The following is a 20761-nucleotide window of genomic DNA, read 5'->3' as shown; positions in this document are numbered from 1 at the left end:
TCGAATACTTCTGTCGATCTCTACATATGTAACGTGAACGATCCTGTTGAGAGGAGTGATCTGTAAAATATGGCCACGCTAATCTATTAACCAGCATTCCATTGACGGTTCTCCCGGAATTTCGTAGGAGCGTGTTGTATAATGTAGTTAATATTGATACGAAAGGCGGTCGTAATCTCTCTTTAACCTTTACGGCTATCGATTGCCTCGGTCTGTTGGTATCCCACTGATCGCGGCAATAAAGAATGCGTGTAGTGTATTCAAAACGGCGCTTTGTTTCGTCTGCACAAATGTTAATCCACTAATAACAGACTCGCACACATCTAATCCCCGTATAGAGTATTGTCACGAAGTCCATAAAAACTGGCGATACAATAAAGACCAAATGTACGCTCTATTAAACGACGCGCGCCAAGACGTGGGACAACTACAAACTGCAGTAGAAATAGCACACACATTTTTGTGGAATTACGCTTTAGATTGGCAGAGCATCTGCACACATTTGATTTTGAATAACGAAAATACTATGCATAAGTCAGGTGGACTCCTGAGTATCATTTGCTTCTTTAATATTGAGGTCGACATTATTATAGAGTGTAAAGCTAAAGATAAATCAAATAGCTGGCGAGGAATTGCAGCTAATATCTGTCGATCATTCTCGAACTTCGCTCAGCGGTTGGCTTCAAGTATAACTAATTTTTTCTTGCACAATCAGTGCTAACAAATGCCAAACGGCTTAATAAATGTGCAGCTTACACACTGAACTAGTCCCCCAGTATTGTACTCTTCCGCACTTCACAGGCCACATTCGAGAGTCTGGCGGACGCTGTTTGGTATCAATGTCGCAGTTTGTCACTTCTTATATTCAGGGATGTGGCATTAAAACATTTCATAACATTCCTCTGAAAATTACTCTGCGTCTACTTGACGTATAGTGGCAGATGACGATGGATGTATCATGTCTTTTAATTTCGCCGTTCTCTCTTGAATCTTTCGGAACTGCTGTACAAATACTCACACTCGAACGACAAGACTACTCATGATAGATGGACGTGTTTCGTCATTCTTCTGCCTTGAAAGCATGTCGTGAAACACAACTTACTAACCGAAGCCAGATTTTAGTAACGATTTTAGGAGATTGATGATCGGGACTCGATTCCAGTAATATATTTGTAGGTCTAAACACGACAGTAGTTCCGCGAAGCTCATGAACAAGAGCACGGCTCTTTAAGATGTTTAAAATGGCCGTCGTTGATTTTGATGCATCGTCTCCTCGCTGTTTAGATTACATTGTCACTAAATGACGAAAATACTTTTGGAGCCAGATATATTTTGTCCGCTTGATTTGCAGAGTTAATTGTACGAGCCATGGTCAGGCTCCGTTAGTGAACCTACAGAGACAGGCAAAATGTTTTCTGGTAGCTTATGTTGCTATTTTAACCAGTTCGATAGTGCAAATGCTTGTTTCCAAAGTCAATAGGACGCGTTTTTGTCTATTTTCTACCCGTCGTTTTCAAGCTAATATTAGTAGCAGAGTGGATAGGGAGTGTATACGCTGCCCGCGGGGGCAGGAGCAGCTATGCTCCATTAGCACGGAGACTTATGAGATTTTACTGAGAAACTTGTAAACTCAGAGAGGCACGTAATCCGAATACGACAATAGCAATATTGCACCGGATCGGATATGCCGATGAGACGCATATCTTTTTAGATGTGCCGAACAAAACGATATTGTGCTATAAATGGACAAAAAGTTGTCTTATTACGAACAGCTGTAACGAAATAAATAAGAATCAGCGTGATGTTAGCAGTTACTGCAGAGGGAGGAAAGGCTTTCTTATCCTGGAGCCTAAACCTTTGTCCAAGTAAACTGCCCTATGAGGTTGGTGATTTGTTGCCACGAAATAGACTGTATGATACAAGGATGAATGTTGCGCTGGCCAGCTGCTGTTTGGAATCGCAGACCTGGTGGTGCGTAACACATTTATAGAACTAAAGGTCACTTCACATGTGAAGTTCAAAACGAAGTTGCATTGAAGGCAGACTCAGTTGCTATATCTGAAGGTAAGGCTTCAAAATAGTGCCTTATGTATTCGTAAACAAACCGTCTAAAGACTGTGTCCGAAGACTGTATTCCGACTGTGTTTTAGTAGGGAATCATGCACTCAGTCCATGTGCCAAGATTAAACCTATAAATCAGCCTTGTGTGTGAGCGGATTCTCTCTTCGTGGCGCACAATATCACCGGATTCTGTCGTCAAAGCGTTCGACAATTGCTGTGTTCCCTTAGCCTTGAATGGTAGCAAGGACAAAATATTTGGGAAGAACTGTAGTGAATGAAATTAGTTTATTAGGGTTCTCGTTGGCGAGTCGTCCGCCGCCGTAGCCAAGCGGTCAGCGTGTCTAAGTGGAGAACCGGGGTTCGGTTCTCGGAACTGCCAGGAATGTTTCTTTGGTGAGAGGACTGGAACGGGGTGCACTTTGCCTGGTGAGGCAAATTGAGGAGCTACTTGATGAGTTAGAAGCAGTGGCTCCAAGATCAAGGAAATCGACAACAACCGAGAGTGCTACGTGTTGACCCCAGGCCCATCCATACCGTATCCGAATGACGTCATTGGCAGTGGATAACACGGCGGTCGGTCGTTACTGGTTCGCCTTTGTAGCGTACTGCCCTTTGTTGGCTTTTTGCTTCTCCTGCAACTGACGACTCAACGTATAACGTAACCACTTGGTTGGACTACAAAAGTTAATACTCAGCTTTTAATTTTGGGTGTTTGAAGATGTGGTGTATCTCTTCGCTGCAGATAACTCCACCTGAAAGTAGTGCCTGGTTTTGCCGTTTGTCAGACAGATTATGTCGTAGTTCATATACTTCTGCAGATATAATGTACCCGAAACGAAATAATTTGCTTTATAACACATTTGACGCACGACAAATGACGTGACAGTTGGGTTGGGTTATTTGGGGGAGGAGACCAAACTGCGAGGACATCGGTCTCATCGGATTAGGGAAGGATGGGGAAGGAAGTCGGCCGTGCCCTTTTGTACCGTCCCGGCATTTGCATGGAGCGATTTAGGGAAGTCACGGAAACCTAAATCAGGATGGCCAGACGAGGGATTGAACCGTCATCCTCACACTAATGGAATTTTGAGTACAAGCACTGCTTAAAGTGCTAATTTCGTAATATTTACAGTGAAAAGTTCAACAGTCTTCGAGAAAGTTACAGAATTTGGATTTTTAAAACGTTGCAGTCATCTTTGAATAAAAAGATACCGAAATAATATGGTTAATATTTCCAAAACAAGAAAAGTCATATTGCAATAATGTTGACGCTAGAAATCGAAATAACTTTTTAAATACAGTTTGGAATTTGATGCTGACATATTTTCCAGATCTTTTCATTAAATTGGACAAAAATAACAATTATGTTTCTCCGTACAATTTTTGTAAGAGTTAAGTGTTTAAAGTGTGCTCCACATGACGTGGTGAGTAGCCGGAGATTGCGCAGCCAGCATTTAGTGGTGGTGGGCTCGTGGAGGAGCCATGTGTGCCTTTAAAATACGGGACTGCATAAAATGTAATGTAGAAAAATAAAAATGCACAGTAATAGGATGTACAGTGAGAACAATAATAGGTTTGCATAGTTTGTCGCTTCTGTCGATTGATGCAAGAAAATACCACAATGAGTATTTGGCAGAGACTGCGGCCCATTTTATGCCTTTCCTATTGAACTCGGATACGTCTTGCAAAATAGAATTTAAAAAGGAGAATAAAATAAAATTAACGAAAAATGTATATTTACTGACACATCTTGGACCACCAGTGACGTTTGGCTATCCTCAAACAATTTTTATAATACTTATAAAATGTGTTGCAGTCAGTGATTAATGAGGCGCATGCAGCGCATTTACGAGCATTTATCTCTCCCTTTCGAACCCAAGGATTACGTTAAACTTGTAACGGCTTGCAAACTGCAGTCACAATTACTTATTTGGAGGTGTAGGGCAAATATGAAATTTATACTTGTCATTTTTTAAGTAAATTAAGCAAATGTCTGTGCGATTCATATGTACAGTATATTTTCTTCACACAGCTGAAGAATCTTATTTGAGAAAGTATAAAAAAGGACTGTCATACATTTAAAAAACTATTATTTAATAAAGCAATGACGTTTTCTGTTTCTACACACCTCATTCATAACACGTGTTTTATAATTGCCGATATTGTCTCTATTGTACATAGGTATTACCATACACGATATAAAATAACTGCTAACTAATTGTTGTTAGCAGTTAATCTCGGGAAAGAAAGGATAGATGTAGATAATCTTTCCAACAGAATTTTGGAAGGAGATATTGGAATATTTAATTAGGGACCTATGATGTAGAATAAACGAGTAATAACTGTTTAAAGTTAATACAGAAGTCCGACTATCATAAATACAAAATAAATTTTATGTATTTTTAGGTTTAGGCATCAAATTTCATGAGTTCACAACAAAACCGGCGAGTTGTTCAAGCTTTAAACAAAGTCCTCAACGGAACTGCATGAGGAATAAAAATCTTCTTACCAGTCCGTTACCAGCCAAGTAAACCTAGTCTCAAGGTACATAATATAGGTTTATGGTGTACGATGTATTTTTAAATGCGGTAATAAGCAGTACTGACACGGTTTACCCCAAAGCATCGTCTTCACCCTCGCTGTCTCACGTAGACGAATCAGAATCGTGAAGACGATTTATGAAAGGTTCCATCAGCGAGTCTGTGGATTTCCTGTTTAAAAACTTGCTGCAGTGTTTCTGAATATCTGACGCGTTTGCCCATGCAGAAATACACTGTGTGATCAAAAGTATCCGGACACCCCCAAAAATATAAGTTTTTCATATTAGGTCCATTGTGCTGCCACCTATTGCCAGGTTCTCCTTATCAGCGACCTCAGTTGTCATTAGACATCGTGAGAGAGCAGAAGCAGAACTCATGGACTTCGAACGTGGTCACGTGATTGGGTGTCACTTGTCACACTTATGTACGCCAGATTTCCACACTGCTAAACATCCCTAGGTGCACTGTTTCCGATGTGACAGTGAAGTGGAGATGTGAAGGGAACGTACAGCACAAAAGCGTACAGGCCGACCTCGTCTGTTGACTGACAGAGACCGCCGACAGTTGAAGAGCGTCGTAGTGTGTAATAGGCATACATCTATCCAGACCACCACACAGGAATTCCAAACTGCATCAGGATCCACTGCAAGTACTATGACAGGCGGGAGGTGAGAAAACTTGGATTTCATGGTCGAGCGGCTGCTCATAAGCCACACGCCTGTAAATGCCAAACGACGCCTCGCTTGGTGTAAGGAGCGTAAACATTGGACGATTGAACAATGGAAAAACGTTGTGTGGAGTGACGAATCATGGTATACAATGTGGCGATTCGATGGCAGGGTATGGGTATGGCGAATGCCCGGTGAACGTCATCTGCCAGCGTGTGTAGTGCCAATAGTAAAATTTGGAGACGGTGACGTTATTGTGGGGTCGTGTTTTTCATGGAGGGGGCTTGCATCCCTTGTTTTGCGTGGCATTATCACAGCACAGGCCTACATTGAGGTTTTAAGCATCTTCTTCCTTCCCACTGTTGAAGAGCTATTAGAGAGTGGCGATTGCATCTTTCAACACGATTGAGCACCTGTTCATAATGCACGGCCTGTGGTTACACTACAATAAGATCCCAGTAATAGACTGGCCTGCACAGGGTCCTCACCTGAATCCTATAGAACACCTCTGGGATGTTTCGGATCGCCGACTTCGTGCCAGGCCTCGCCGACCGACACGACACCTTTCCTCAGTGCGGCACTTCGTAAAGAGTGGGCTGCCATTCCCCAAGAAACCTTCCAGCACGTGATTGTGCGTATGCTTGCGAGAGTGGAAGCTGTCGTTTAGGCTAAGGGTGGGCCAACACCATACTGAATTCTAGCATTACCGATGGAGGGTGCCACGAACTTGTAAGTCATTTTCAGCCAGGTGTCCGGATACTTTTGATCACATAGTGTACATATGTTGTTCACTGCTTCATATGTGTCTTTAAACGTAAGCAATCCGGAGGGTGCTACTTATTTCTGCGATATGGTCAGTAACTTGTGCCTATACCAGCTCAATAGAATTGTAGTGGCAGTGATATGGTGGTAAGCTGACTTTACAGTGACCATGCTGTCCCGCAGGTTCATCTCTCTCTTGTAAGTGCGGTATTTGGACTTGTAAGCGTTTACGAGCCTGACTAACTCTGGCTGGTCTATGTCGCAGTGTGAGGAACTCAGTTAGACTACAACCATTACAAAATTTCGTCCTTTCTGGTATTTAAAGTAGGAGCCTTATTCACTTGCACACAGTGCACGCTTACGTTGTCCATGACAGTAACAGAATTCTCTGCCCGGTACGGAAATAGCAGTTTTACGAACCGCCGCTAGAAATACACAGCATAAGTCAGAGTGCTAGTCATCTGAATGCTTTGACTTTGATTCTATAAATATTAATTTACTTTTCTGGTATGGAGCCTGTCTATGCAGAACGAGCGGGACGCACAGTAAGCGTTTCCCTTTTCCCACAAACCTTCAGGCCTCCAATATCCTCACATGTCTTCCAGCACATTAGTCTTTCATGGTTATGATTCACGTATGTGCCATCGGGGTAATAAATATGTGATTTTTCCGACTTGTTTTATCTCGTGCATTGATCTCAAGAACATAGTTCTTGCTACTATGTCACTTCTCTCCAAGCGCAGTTTTCTTCCGTCGTTGGTCTTTTTGTATTTAAATCCCACGTCCCTTAATATTCTGAGCATGGTAGATTTGCTGCCGCTGAGACTGTCAGCTTCTTTCATATATGAGCATAGTTTATCTGCCGTAAGATATTGACACCTATACTGTACATGTCAAATATTTCGCGCCGTAATACATTCTTGCTGAAATCGTCGGGCTCACCCACAAATTTGTTCAGATTTCGGCAGGCGACTTGAAAATAGGTGATTGCCTTCACTCACGATCCCGTTACTGCGCGCCTCAGCTGTTCGTTCTTGTTACTTGACAACACCGGGAGACGCTTTGTGATCACACGTGGATGCCGATTCCGACTTCTGTCTAAAGAACTGATACACACGAAAAATTACTTATCTCGCGTGCTTGTGTAATACTGGGCGAGATTTGCTTTTCCCACTTATGATTGTCTCGAAATCAATTTTCGAAAAAAGATCAAGCAGAATGCTAAAACCAATCGTAAACTCGCTCCGCACAGTAAGAAATTAACGGTGGCGCACACTACGGTTGACAGACTGCCATTAGTTGGCACGTCACATCTGTGATTCTGCGGTTCGAGACCTCATCCGCCATCTTATGTGGGGTGTACTGTAGTATTTGTTTAGTCATTGAGCATACATTTGAATAGAAACTAGATTTCATGTCAGTTCGTCAGAACTATACCCTAATACCACTATTTCAGCAGTTTAGTCAATTAATAATATTGCAACATGTACTCATTAAAATTCGATACGTTACAAAGCGGTATCGTACTGTTCAGTTGATCGAGAATCGTTGTTTTCATTAAAGGTCAGCTCTTTGTTACTTTACAATTGCATAAAATGGGGTCCGCTCATTAACATCGTAGCTAAGGTAATAATAGACTACTGAAAAAACTACACGATTCCCTATATTAATTTGTTTTTCGGTACACTGTTGAAAAAGATGATCTTATTATGACTGAATGACTTCATCGTGTTCTTGGTATGTATAGGTGGTAACACACACGTTTTGCGTCATTGCTCGTTGCTATTGTGGAACCGTTGTATCAAGGATAAAGAAACGACACGCAGGTTTTATTGTCTAAGGTAAACAGCATTCGTACGGCAGAAACAATGACATAGCAGCTGCGCAGGTACTGCCAGTGGGGCGCTTTGCTAATGAGTGGTGTGTGTACTGGAGCAGGAATTCTTTCATTGTGTAGCGCGGTCGATGATGCGCCCGTGGCAGACAAAGCTCGTGTGAGGCGCGGGCGGAGTGTTTTCAGAGCGTGCCTGCCTGGAGGACTGCGCTGATTACGCGCCGTATCGACTGCGCGTAGCCGCTCCTCATAACGCACCGGCCGCCGCTATTATCTCGTTCGCAGATGTGCTCGGGGCCGGCCGCGCCACGCTGCCCCGATGTGCACGGGACACGTCATGCGTGCAAACGCGAACACGGCGTGCTTCATGAACAGCGTGTTGGTGTGGCCGCAGGGCAAGATAGGCTTAACCGTGCGACATTTCGCATACCTGGAAGTCTTAAAGTGTTCATTATCACCTCGAAAAAATCAGGCTGCTATCATGAGACTGAGCCGTTCCAGCAACGTCTCCCGCCTTTCGATTGCAGAGAAGTCTTGCAGCGAGTTCTCTTTGGCTGGTTACCTGTGGCCAAGGAGGTGAGGATGCGATACAGTAGCGTCGGCTAGTGTGTTGTCTCAGTTATAGTTGCCAACCGTTGGGGCATGTTTCTACACTTAGGTCCTTTTGGCTCTTTTCCGAAACGTAGGGACGGATTTCCGATCCCTCTGTAAAACGTAAGGACTTCTTGACAAAGAGAGAAAAATTACAAAATAGGAAATTAAGAAAGAAGTTGCCAAACTGTATAGATTTTAAACACTTGTATACATCTGTCACCACTTCGTAAAGGAAAGTTGGCCTATAAGGACCTACCTCAGGGACGAAATGTGATGCAGAAGGAAAGTATTGTAGTCGCCCTCTAGCGAGGGTACGCGACACGGGAAGTATTGATGTGGTTATTTAGCGCTTCTTGTGCCGATGAGCTGCCCAGCATAAGGTACAAATTTTCTGCGGAAGTAACATAGATTCGGAAATGCGCATTACCTAGGAATAATTTCCAAATGCGATACTTATTAGTAGCTAAGAACGTAAATTACAATAAAGTTATTACAATACAACGCAATGATTAGAAGAAAAATTGCCATTTTTTAGGAAACCGTGACACTAGCAACAATCGTGAATAGAAGACAACGCGGAGTGCTCCGAATGGGGCAGACGTGTGACGACCGAAACCAAGGCCCCACAATGCTAACTTCAGCGCTTCTACTGTAATCTCTGCGCCATTTGTACAGTTACATTCTTAACTTTAGCGGCGGCGATTGTGTTTCTATCTTAGTCGCAGGTTCGCTTGTTGAAAATAAAGAATAAACAGCTCACATAGATCAGTTCAGTAGCTTTAACCTTAATATAAAAATGAGTCTTTCCTTTTCAGACACCTCCAGTGGAGAACTGGAAACAGTGCGTCATTTCCAAGAGAGGCTGCATTTCGCTGCGTCTGTTGGCGCCTTTAGTAGGAAGCACAAAATTATGTGCTGCCGCATATGGCGAAGAAATGAACAGCAGTAAGCTTCGAAATAACACTGTGACTACTTTGTTTGAAAACACCGTTCAGTGTATGGAATTGTTCATAAAGGGGAAATCATGCACCCAATACGTGATAAGTCTTTTTTTACGTCAGTCTAGATTTTTTTGCGTCTGCAGGGACTGTCAAGATGAACGCAGGGACTTTCACATGTCATGTACGGACATGATCGAAAACGAGTTGGCAACACTGATCTGTCTTTATGCTGCCCGGGATCGATAAAGCGAAGACACTGTCGTCTGGAATGCGTTGTGGGGAAACTACTCTCTGTACTGCAATCACGGAGGCCCGGCGGCTAAGCGCTGAGGGCACTCCGAAACTACGGTACGGAGTGTGCAGGCCATTTGCCTACCACTTCTCGCTGCCGTGTATTGAGTGCGGCACAGGCATGCCTAGCCTGGAGTTACAAGCAACGGGTGCAGGCTGTTTGCCTGCCAGTTCTCGCTGCCATTTAAGGAACACGACGATCGGTGAGATGTAACCTGTAGCTTGTCCAGAGGTACATATTCCACTTTTTCCTCGATGTTAGAAGAAGAAGAAGAAGAAGAAGAAGAAGAAGAAGAAGAAAGAAAAAGGAAAAAAACGAGGATCGCATAAAAGCGTAAGTACCTCAGTAGTAGGTGGGGGCATTCCACTGCTTGAGGTTCTATAATTTGTAGTTAATGCCCATGAAACGGGGTGCATACAAAATGTCTAGAAGGCGTGATGGCACCCTAGCAGACCTACTTGCTGTGAGGAAGTTTAATTGTGCTGTGCCGTCACTGCTTGAAGATGTTTTGGACGTCTCACAGAAGAGGAGCCATCAGCCGTTGTAAAAACAGAATAGGACGGAAAAACGATTTGTTCATTCATTACGAAGTTGAACTTATATCACTAGACGTGACAGATATCACTAGACGTGACAGGTATATTTAGATATGTATTGATGTAATGACTTGAAAACTGCGAGATCTGTTACAGCATTTTTGTATGATCATTCAAGACGATTTAAAACACAAGTTTTCTGAGAGAATGTTGAGCCATAATTTCGTAGCTGCTGGACGCATTTAGAACTTTTTTACAGTCTTCGCACTAACACAATCGGAGAAGAGTCGTACATGATAACCGGCAGCATTGATTAGCAAGCACACAACTTCAAGAAACCACCAGAAGGCAACCTTAATTGAGGAGAAGTCGACGTAAAACTTGGGCAAGCTACCAAAAGGTGAGAAATCTTAACAGCATTAATATTATACATCCCAAAAGGAAACAACGCACTGGACGGATGGTGCGGAGTTACAGGCAACAATTGCAGGTTGTCTGCCTGGTATTTCTCGCTGCCGTGAACGGAGGGCGGTGTCAGAGTGAATGTCACGTTCCATAAGGGTGGTTGCAAAAGTTCAAAAATGGTTCAAATGGCTCTGAGCACTATGGGACTTAACATCTGAGGTCATCAGTCCCCCAGAACATAGAACTACTTAAACCTAACTAAGGACATCACACACATCCATGCCCGAGGCAGGATTCGAACCTGCGACCGTAGCAGTCGCGCTGTTCCGGACTGCAGCGCCTAGAACCGCGTGGCCACCGCGGCGGCACGGTTGCAAAAGTGACAGGATAGGATAGTGTTAGTATTGTGCTTAGCTGTGGTTGCAAGAAGATACGGTATTCAATAGTTTCCCTCATTGCTGCTATGAGCTGACGCAGGAGTGTGACGGGTATGCTTCCTCAGTGCTTCAGCGACATTTTTTGACAGAGATTATCGTTGATCCATATTTGAGTTGTGTGTGAGGGACGTTGCTTTGGCTGTCATTTTGGTTCGTTATGGCGTTGTCTTCTTAGTTGTCTCTTACGTCACATTTATGTCATTCGTGGGGTTGAGTTAATGTTGCCACGTCGCGTGAGCTTGTGTCCTTGCTAAACTGTGTATGTCAGTTCATTGGCCCCTACTGTAAGTGAATGGCTTGCTCTGAATGCCAGAATCCCTTCTTGTCCATCCCCTGTTTTAAAATTAATGTTAAGTTTGTCTTGTCGTTTGCTTACCACGTGTCTTTTGAATTATGCAAAGGACTGTTGTTTTATTAACGGCTTAATTTCGGAATCTTCTCATCGTTAAACTGCTTTCAAATATTTATTGCGTTGGTAGCACAGGAACCCGCTTCCATAGTTGAGTAATCAGCATATATGGCTGCTATGCGGAGAACCCGGGTTAGATTTCCGGTACTGCAAAGGATTTTTCCTTGGTGGAGGACTCGTGACGCCAAGTGGGGAGCTACTTGATCGAGTACTAGCGGCTTCCAGAGTCTGAAAAAGTCTGCCAAAACAGTCGGGAGAGCGGTAAGGCAATCAGCGTATAGCATTGATGGCTGGGTAAGTTCGGCTGTCGAGTTGAAAGGCTTTCCAGTTGGATGACTTCAGTGTCGATGATGATGATGATGATGATGATGATGATGATGATAACAACACATCCACGAGCGGTGAAAGTCTCCGACCAGGCCGGGAATGAAACTCAAGCCCGCTGCATGGAGGTCAGACGCATTGATCACTCGGCTAAGGAGGCGGACGGGAGAGCGGTGTGCTACTCACATGCCCTTCCATAGCACATCCACAAGGCAGAGGATGACACGGCGAGCTGTACACATCCCTTGGGCTTTCACGGCCTGAGCAAGGAGCTCGTTTTTGCTAGCGTCGAGACTAACAGCTGGTTAGATATACACTGAGGCAAAAAGTGGCCACACCACGGAGGAGTTGTGCGATATAAACGATAGTTGTAACCAAGTTTATATGTCTGAAATACGATGTCTCTTCAAATTTCGCACCAGTCGCATGATAATAGCGCCACTATGGGGGCACTAAATCAAGTTTGCTAAATATACGCTGTAACGGTCGTGTGCGTCAGTTTTTTGACATTGAACGTGATGAGATGGTGTTAGTCAAGGATGCCTTTAAGGCGAAAAAGACGCCGCTACCAGCAGCTCACATAGTTTGAACGAGGTCGTGTAATAGGGCTAGGAGAAGATCGGTGTTCCTTCTGCGACACTGCAGAAAAACTTGCCAGGAATGTAGCCCTGTGTATGGTTGCTGGCAACGGTGGTCACGAGAATATACGGTCTCAAAAAGACTGGGCTTTGGACGGTCACGTGGTACTGCCGAAGGAAAGGTCATCTAGTTTGGCGTGTGGCTCTGACTGTGACACAGCGAACTGTTACAAATCGGTTAAATAAAGGACAACTATGATACAGACGCCCTGTAAATTGCGTTCCACTGACCCTAAACCATCGCCATTTGTGACTTAAATGGAGTAAGCGAGAGCTCATTAGAGGGTGGGTGGAGGTCTGCTGTGTTTTCTGATGAAAGCTGGTTCTGCCCCGGTGCCAGTGACGGCCGTGTGTTGGTCAGCAGGCGGCCAGTTAAGGGTCTACTAGACATACTAGACGTGCACCTTGAGTTCTGGTCTGGGGTGCGATTTCGTATGACAGCAGGAGCATTCTAGTAGTTATCCCACGTACCCTGACAGAAAATTTGTACGTCAGTCTGGTGATTTGACTTGTTGTGCTGCCATTTATGAACAGCATTCCAGGGGGTGTTTCCCAACAGGGCAACGCTCGCCCACATACCGCTGTCGTAACCCAACATGTTCTACATTGTGTCGACATGTTGCCTTGGCGCACTCGATCACCAGATTATTTCCAGTCGACAAATGCATGCACGTTTGCCATGCTTGCATTCAACATACTGGCAGTTACACCATTTATGTATTAGCACCTCACGTTTGCAATGGCCCATTTCCTGCTTATATTAAGTTGTGATCCTGCAAATAATAATGACCAATTATGTTACCTAGACAAATGTAGTCCCAAAATTTCATTGCTCTGCATTGTTTTTTGATGTTGAAATTTTTTTCCGTTCTTTTCTGTGAAGTTGTTCTCCGATTGCTACCGTTTGATGTGTAGATTTTAGTGCTCCAGTTGTGCCGAAGTTGTTTGAAGATTTCAGTATGTGCCAGGTTAATTGATTTATATTTTTTATTCATGTTTCTGAGTGTTTCCTGCCGTGGATTTACTTTTAAAGAAATTGCTAACTATTCGTAAATGTATTTTGTGATTCCCAAGGGGAAAGAACCATTGATTGCGTAGTTGCTGTAACTTTAACAAAATTTGTCATAACATTCTTTATTTTGAATCGGTTCATGAGATTGCAGTTTCGTTATCACTTTTGGTAAATGATAGTGCCTTTTGTAGTATATTATGTGACTGAGTGGTGGATTTTTTATAACATTCTAGAATGTAATCATTCACTATCAGCTATAAGAGAAAAGACTCGTTTTCTTCTTGCCAAATGTGATGAAATATACCTGGAGATTAAGCTGTGTTATGAACAGCTGTGGTGAAACTGCACTTGCAGTGACGCGAAGTGTTCAGATTGTTTTTTATTAATAGATTATGAGTTTGCATTAATCCATTAAAACCACCAGTAAGCTCCACTTTCCCTCTCCAAGGTTCATAACGCATCAGAAACATGTTTATGGTGTTACCAATATCCAACTTTCAGTACGACAATTTTCACAACTGTGCATGACTTGACAGATGCCTTGAGTATAGAAGTCTGCGTTTCGGCTCTTCAGGAAACGTTCCACCCCGGAAATCTCCTCGTCGTCATTCTGGAAATGCCCGCATCTCATTGATTTCTTCATACGACAAAAGAGCTAGAAGAAATTGAGTACCACGCCAGGAGAATACAGTGGGTGAGGCTAAATTTGACAGTTCAAAGAAGTAGAATGTGTGCGCCCTGTGCAGAACTAGCCGGGACTCTGTCGTGGAACAAACGTACCCCAGTGAACAGCATCCCCCCCCCCCTCCCCCTGTGGCTAATTCGACAGCCTCCCTTAAGTTTCGCAAAGTAACATGCCACCGAGCAGAAACGCATTCTCGTTCGTGAGCGCTGTGCGATTCCACCCATAACTCGAGGACGGTGGCCATCTCAGATGGCACGTAGAACGTTGTTTTTGCTTCCTCTTTACTACGTTCCATGGCGCCGGAGTCTTCACCAGAGGTGTAGGTAAATGTGTCATTAAATTTGTGACGGAAGAGGCAAACAAAGAAGCGAAAATCTCATTAAAAACTAAGCAGCTTTTAGCTGTCCCTCACTCAATAAAGAAAATAAAGGAGGGGGCGGGGAGGCTGGTGGAAGTACGTCCCAAGGCATCACTACTTTGGCAGCATACGTGATTAGCACAAAATTTTTTAGGTAATATTACCCATATGGTTTCAAGACACTGACACATACACTTAGGTAACAAAAGTCATAGGATACCTCCCATTAAGTCATTGGAAGTCCCGTGCAAAATACTGAACCATGTTGCCTCTACAGCCGTCCATAATAGCGAAAGTGTTTCCGGTGCAGGATTTTGTGCACGAGCTAACCTCTCGATTGTGTTCCAAGAATATTCGTTGGGATTCATGTCGGGCGATCTGAGTGGCAAAGTCATTCGCTCGAACTGTCCAGGATATTCTTCAAACCAGTCGCGAACAATTGTGGCCAAGTGACAAGGCGCATTGTCACCCATTAAAATTTCATAGTTTTTTGGGAACATGAAGGCCATGAAAGGCTGCAAATGGTCTCCAAGTAACAAGGCTGTAAACGATCTCAAAGTAGATAAACGTAACAGGGATCCAGTCCATACCATGTAAACACAGCCCACATCATTATGGAGCCACCACCAGCTTGCGCAGTGCCTTGTTGACAACTTGAGGGGCCATGCCTTTGCGGGGTCGGCGCCACAGTCGAATTCTACCATCAGCTCTCGCCAATTGAAATCTGGACTCATCTTTCCAGGCCAAGATTTTCCAGTCATCTAGGGTCCAGACGGTATGGTCACGCGCTCAGGAGAGGCGCTCAAGCCATGTCGTACTCATAGCAAAGGCCCCCCCTGCGGGTCCGGGGATTAGAATAGGCCCGCGGTATTCCTGCCTGTCGTAAGAGGCGACTAAAAGGAGTCCATCCCCCTCACGGGGGTAGTTAGCGCCTACGTCCGGAGACGGACGGTTCCACGACCTATCATCGTGGTCCTTTTGGTTTTTCACTTCTCGTTTCTTCCTTCCTTTTGTTGGTTCCTTTCTTTGCTCTTCTCCACCTCACTGTCTTCCTTACTCTTTCCCTTGACTTCTCCTTGCTTTCTCATTGCCTTTTTCTCCTTGCCTTCTCATTGCCTTTTTCTCCTTGCCTTCTAATTTGCCTTCTTCTTCTTGCTTTCTCATTGCCTTCTTCTCCTTGCCTTCTCTGGTCTCCGCCTCGGCGTTTGAGACAGTCTGTCCTCTTTCTCCCTCTCTCTCTTCTTTTTCCTCTTCTTCCTTCCTCCCTGTGCGTGCCTGAAGGCCGACCCACGCGTTCGCACGCGTAGCCGGTGACGGGGTAACGCGTAAGTCCCCGCCCTGGGTAGACATGTAAGGCACGCGCGTACCCCCTGGTAAAGGCCAGGCCCGGGGAGGGGTGATTGCCTGAGCTGATACCTTCTGACCATGCCGATTGGTCCCTCCGTCTGTTTCTCGGGAGGTGTGACCTGAGGTGTAAACATTCACCTAAGGCGGGAGTGCCCTCTGAGAGGGTCCCCACAAGGAAGGAGCGCGCCATCGGAGACGCTGGCAATCATGGGGGATTCCTCCGCAATGGATTCTACTCCATCTCTTTCGACTTCGACCCAAAAACGGAAACGTGACCAGCCAACAGTGACAAAAGTACTACCGCCTGCCCCACAGTTCCTCGTAGTTTCTCGATCTGAGGACGGAAAGGATTTTTCCTCTGTCAACCCTTTCGTTATTCAGAAGGGCGTAGATGCCATAGCCGGATCTGTCAAATCTTGTACCAGGTTGCGTAACGGCACCTTATTACTAGAAACTGAGAGTGCCTTTCAGGCACAAAAACTGCTTCGGGCCACCCTCCTGTACACGTTCCCTGTCCGGGTGGAGGCCCACCGAACTTTGAATTCGTCTCGTGGTGTAGTCTATACTAGCTCCCTCGACGGATTGACTGACGAGGAGCTTCAATCATTCCTCGCTGAGCAGGGCGTGACGGCTGTCCATAGGGTCATGAAAAAGGTCAACAATGACCTTGTACCGACCCGGACAATTTTCTTGACCTTCGATAGTGTTAAGCTGCCATCGCGCATCAAGGCTGGCTACGAGGTTATTTCTGTTCGCCCCTATGTCCCGACACCTACGCGCTGCTACCAGTGTCAGCGTTTCAATCACACTCGACAGTCTTGTTCCAATGCGGCTAAATGTGTCACTTGTGGCAGGGATGCCCATGAGGGTGACTGTCCACCTCCGTCTCCTCGTTGTGTGAACTGTCAGGGTGACCATGCCGCATCCTCCCGCGACTGTCCTGTCTATAAGGAAGAACGCTGTATCCAGGAAATTCGGGTCAAAGAGAAAGTGTCCACCTCGGCTGCTCGCAAGCTATTGGCTAGTAGGAAGCCCACGCTGCTCCCAGCGGGGAAATACAGTACTGTCCTCGCCTCTCCTCGGACTACCCGGGAGGTAGCAACCCAGACATGCGATCTGACCTTCAGCACCACGGTCGTCCGTTCGGCCAGTGCTAAGATCGCGCGGTCGACGTCTCCTCTTCCTCCCATCACCCCACAGACACGAGCACCTTCCTCAGCTTCTGCTAAGACGAAGACCCAGAAGTCAGATGCACGGGCCTTCAAGAAGGAACCATCCCGTGCAGACTTCCTCCGTACCTCGACCTCCCAGCCTTCGACCGGTACTGCCACTACACGTCCTTCCAAAAAGGCGCATAGGAAGCACAGTTCTCCTTCTCCGCCACGGCGCATTTCTTCTCCTGCGCCACCCAGCGGTTGCCGCCCCAGGCCGTCATCCGTTTCGCCTGGCCGCACCGCTGGTCACCGTACATCTGGCCGTTCACTGGCGGAGGAAGCTCCCCCTCCCGGCCATCCTCCCGAGATGGCCGATGACCCTATAGACCCAATGGACGATGACTCTCCGCCTACTGATAGCGGCGGCAGTGCTCGCTCGAAGCCAGGCCCTAAGCGGCCTTCGAGGTGACCACTTCTCTCATCTTCCTTTTCTTACGATGGCATTTATTCACTGGAATATTCGCAGCATTCGCTCCAACCGAGAGGACTTGAAGCTGCTGCTCCGCTTGCACCGTCTGCTTGTCGTAGCCCTCCAGGAAACGAAGCTACGCCCATGCGATCAAATTGCCTTGGCACACTACACCTCTGTGCGTTTTGACCTACCCCCTGTGGTAGGTATCCCAGCTCATGGAGGGGTTATGTTGCTGGTCCGGGATGATATTTACTACGATCCCATCACGTTGCACACCGGCCTGCAGGCAGTTGCCATCCGCATTACTCTCCCCACTTTTACGTTTTCCTTTTGTACCGTTTACACTCCATCGTCATCTGCCGTTACCAGGGCAGACGTGATGCAACTTATTGCTCAGCTACCTGCACCATTTTTGTTAACTGGAGACTTCAATGCCCACCATCCCCTTTGGGGCTCTCCAGCATCCTGCCCGAGGGGCTCCTTGTTAGCAGACCTTTTCAACCAGCTCGATCTTGTCTGCCTCAATACTGGCGCCCCTACTTTTCTTTCGGACACATCTCACACTTATTCCCATTTAGACCTCTCTATATGTACTCCCCAACTTGCACGCCGGTTTGAGTGGTATGCACTTTCTGATACATATTCGAGCGACCACTTCCCGTGTGTTATCCATCTCCTGCAGCATACCCCCTCTCCGTGCTCCTCTAGTTGGACCATCTCCAAGGCAGACTGGGGGCTCTTCTCTTCCAGGGCGACCTTTCAGGATCAAACCTTTACAAGCTGCGATCGTCAGGTCGCACACCTCACGGAAGTCATTCTCGCTGCTGCTGAATATTCCATCCCTCACCCTCCTTCTTCTCCACGTCGCGTACCGGTCCCCTGGTGGACCGCAGCATGTAGAGACGCTTTACGTGCTCGTCGACGTGCTTTACGCACATTTAAACGCCACCCTACAGTGGCGAATTGTATCAATTATAAACGATTACGTGCTCAGTGTCGTCGTATTATCAAAGAAAGCAAGAAAGCCAGCTGGGCTGCTTTCACAAGCACCTTCAACAGTTTTACTCCTTCTTCTGTTGTCTGGGGTAGCCTGCGCCGGCTATCTGGCACTAAGGTCCACTCACCAGTTTCTGGCTTGAAGGTCGCGAATGACGTCCTTGTGGCCCCTGAGGCTGTCTCCAATGCCTTCGGCCGCTTTTTCGCAGAGGTTTCGAGCTCCGCTCATTACCACCCTGCCTTCCTCCCCCGCAAACAGGCAGAGGAGGCTAGGCCACCTAACTTCCGCTCCTCGAATTGTGAAAGTTATAATGTCCCATTCACCATGCGGGAACTCGAAAACGCACTTGGCCGATCACGGTCCTCTGCTCCAGGGCCAGATTCTATTCATATTCAGATGCTGAAGAACCTTTCTCCTGCGGGTAAAGGTTTTCTTCTTCGTACATACAATCGCATCTGGATTGAGGGACATGTTCCCGCATGCTGGCGCGAGTCTATTGTTGTCCCGATTCCTAAGCCGGGGAAGGACAAGCACTTGCCTTCCAGTTATCGACCTATCTCGCTTACCAGCTGTGTCTGTAAAGTGATGGAGCGAATGGTTAACTCTCGATTGGTTTGGCTGCTCGAGTCTCGACGCCTACTTACCAATGTACAATGTGGATTTCGTAGGCGCCGCTCTGCTGTTGACCATCTGGTTACCTTGTCGACCTTCATTATGAATAACTTCTTGCGGAAGCGCCCGACCGCGGCTGTGTTCTTTGATTTGGAGAAGGCTTACGACACCTGTTGGAGGGCGGGCATTCTCCGCACCATGCATTCATGGGGCATTCGCGGTCGCCTCCCTCTTTTTATTCGTTCCTTTTTAATGGATCGACAGTTCAGGGTACGTGTGGGTTCTGTCCTGTCCGACACCTTTCGCCAGGAGAATGGGGTGCCACAGGGCTCAGTTTTGAGCGTCGCTCTCTTCGCCATCGCGATCAATCCAATAATGGATTGCCTCCCAGCTGATGTATCAGGCTCCCTTTTCGTGGACGATTTTACCATCTATTGCAGCGCGCAGTGTACACGTGTCCTGGAGCGCTGTCTTCAGCGTTCTCTTGACCGTCTTTACTCCTGGAGTGTCGCCAATGGCTTCCGTTTTTCTGCCGAGAAGACGGTCTGTATTAACTTCAGGCGCTACAAAGAGTTTCTCCCACCGTCCTTACGACTCGGTCCCGTTGCTCTCCCAATCGTGGAGACAACCAAATTTTTAGGCCTTACATTTGACAGGAAACTTAGCTGGTCTCCACATGTGTCATATTTGGCCGCGCGTTGTACCCGTTCTTTAAATGTCCTCCGTGTTCTCAGTGATCTGTCGTGGGGAGCGGATCGAACCGTCCTACTTCGTCTATATCGGTCGATCGTCCGCTCCAAGCTGGATTATGGGAGCTTCGTATACTCCTCTGCACGGCCATCCATCTTACGCCGCCTCAACTCCATACAACATCGGGGTTTACGACTTGCGATCGGAGCATTTTATACCAGTCCCGTAGAGAGTCTTCATGCTGAAGCTGGCGAATTGCCACTCACCTACCGGCGCGATATACTGCTTTGTCGGTATGCCTGTCGGCTACTGTCAATGCCCGACCATCCGTCTTATCGTTCCTTTTTTGACGACTCTCTTGACCGCCAATACGGGTTGTATGTCTCTGCCCTGCTACCCCCTGGAGTTCGCTTTCGTCGCCTCCTTCAACACCTTAATTTTTCACTCCCTGCAACCTTTCGAGTGGGCGAGAGCCGCACGCCACCTTGGCTCCAGGCTCAGGTCCGCGTTCACCTTGACCTCAGCTCGCTCCCAAAAGAGGTCACCCCCGGTTCGGTCTACCACTCCCGTTTTTTGGAACTTCGTTCGAAGTTCATCGACATGACTTTCATTTATACAGATGGCTCTAAGACCAATGACGGGGTCGGGTGTTCCTTTATTGTCGAGGCACAAAGTTTCAAATACCGGCTCCATGGCCATTGTTCGGTCTTCACAGCTGAGCTCTTTGCCCTCTACCAGGCTGTTCTTTACATCTGCCGCCACCGACATTCTGCTTATGTCATCTGCTCAGATTCCCTGAGCGCCATCCAGAGCCTCAGTGATCCGTACCCGGTTCACCCTTTCGTACACCGGATCCAACGCTCTCTTCAGCAGCTGGTGGACGTCGGTTTTCCAGTTAGCTTTATGTGGGTTCCTGGCCATGTCGGTATCCCTGGGAACGAAGCTGCAGATGCCGCGGCCAAGGCTGCGGTCCTCCAGCCTCGGACAGCTTCT

Source organism: Schistocerca piceifrons, chromosome 2 (assembly GCF_021461385.2).
Source record: "Schistocerca piceifrons isolate TAMUIC-IGC-003096 chromosome 2, iqSchPice1.1, whole genome shotgun sequence".
NCBI lineage: Eukaryota > Metazoa > Arthropoda > Insecta > Orthoptera > Acrididae > Schistocerca > Schistocerca piceifrons.
Note: the sequence above shows the minus strand (reverse complement) of the source record.